General features: G+C 39.4%; 1 pseudogene; it reads left to right on the forward strand.

Annotated features, from left to right (window-relative positions):
• Positions 1-444: 444 nt before the first annotated feature.
• LOC149120910 (U6 spliceosomal RNA) lies at positions 445-512 on the forward strand (annotated as a pseudogene).
• The last annotated feature ends 1,220 nt before the right edge of the window (positions 513-1,732 follow it).

Below are 1,732 nucleotides of genomic sequence, written 5' to 3' on the forward strand. Positions count from 1 at the left end.
AGCTTGACCAAGCCAAAACCAGGAACTGGGAATTCATTCTGGATGTCCCATTTGGGTGCAGGGACCCAAGCACTTCTGCCATCCTCCGTCTCCTCCCAGGGTGCACACTAGCAGAAACTTGCCTCAAAGCAGAGAAGCTACCACTCAAGCCAGGCATTTGTATATGGGATGTGGGTGTGTGGTGGTGATAGCAAGCCCTCATGGATAAAAAAAAAAAACAAAAAAACAAAAAAAAAAAAAACAAAGTTATTTCTATGCCAAGGAAATTACTCTGTAGTCTTTCTCTTATAAACTACGTATTGCTGAACCTAGATAATTTTTCCTTTATTTAACAATGACATGAAAATGTCAGTTGAGTTGGCTTTCCTGAAGACCTTGTTTCTTGAATATTAGTGGCTAGCTGAGATAAATTCTTTTCATCTCTTTCTCGCTTCGGCAGCACATGTGCTCGCTTCGGCAGCACATATACTAAAATTGGAATGATACAGAGAAGATTAGCATGCCCCTGCGCAGTAAGGTTTCTTTACCTCCCTGTAGGCTCTGCTCTCCAGAGGTGAACAGGGTCCTCTAAACCCACTTGCTGCACACACAAACACCTGAGTGTTGTATTCTCCCACAGGTGTTGGAGACTGATATGGTGTTCTGATTTATATTTACATAATGGCTAGTGACATCGGGCATATTCACATGTTTTGACCATGTACATTTCTTCTGAGAAATGTCTATTCAGATCCTTGCCTGTTTCTTCACTGTATTTTTTGGAGTTTTTCCAATTCATGTAAATGTTCTGGAAATCTGTAAACATTCAGAGTTTTAATTTTTCCTGCCATCTGTTCATTGTATCTACACTCTGATGTTTACTTTGTTGTGAAGAAGTATCTTAGTTGGATATACTCAAATGTCTCTGTTTTTATTTTTGTGACTATTGCTATTGGAATCTTACCCAAAAGCTATTGTGTGTTGACAATATTTAGAGTTTCCCTATGTTTACTTGGGTTTGGGTCTTATGATTACATTTTAATTCACTGTGAGTTCACTTTCACATAGTGTAAGAGATGTTGGAGTCTCTTTTCAGGCTTCTACATATGGATAATCAAGTTCCTCTGCACCACTTGTGAAAGAGATTCTTCTTTCTCCAGTTCATTTTAGTTCCTTTGTTAAATATGAGTTGCTGGTAGAAATTTGGGTTTATTTCTATGCTACCAAGTCTTTTCCATTGAACTATGTGTCTGTTATTATATCAGTGCTAACACTTCTTCTTTTTTTTTTTTGCAGTATATTTATTTGAAAGGCAGAGTTACAGAGAGGTAGAGGCAGAGAGAGAGAGAGGTCTTCCATCCACTGGTTTACTCCCCAAATGGTCACAATGGCCGGAGCTCTGTTGATCTGAATCCAAGTGTCAGGAGCTTCTTCCAGGTCTCTATGCAGGTGCAGGGGCCCAAAGACTTTGGCCATTTTCTACTTTTTTCTCAGGCTATACCAGAGAGGGGTATAAGAAGTGGAGCAGCTGGGAAACATACTGGCACCCATATGAGATGCCGGCACTGCAGACGGTGACTTTACCTGCTTTGTCATAGTGCTGACCCCTGTAATATGTCTTAAAATATGGTGTGATGTCTCCAGCTTTTTTTTGCTTTATAATATTGCTTTAGATGTTAAGCATCTCTCATGTTTCTATGTGAATTTTAGCATCATTTTTTCTAGCTCTGAGAACATCGTTGGTATGTTGATT

The sequence above is a fragment of the Oryctolagus cuniculus genome, chromosome 18, assembly GCF_051225735.1.
Source record: "Oryctolagus cuniculus isolate XC-2025 breed Fujian yellow rabbit chromosome 18, ASM5122573v1, whole genome shotgun sequence".
NCBI classification, from domain to species: domain Eukaryota; kingdom Metazoa; phylum Chordata; class Mammalia; order Lagomorpha; family Leporidae; genus Oryctolagus; species Oryctolagus cuniculus.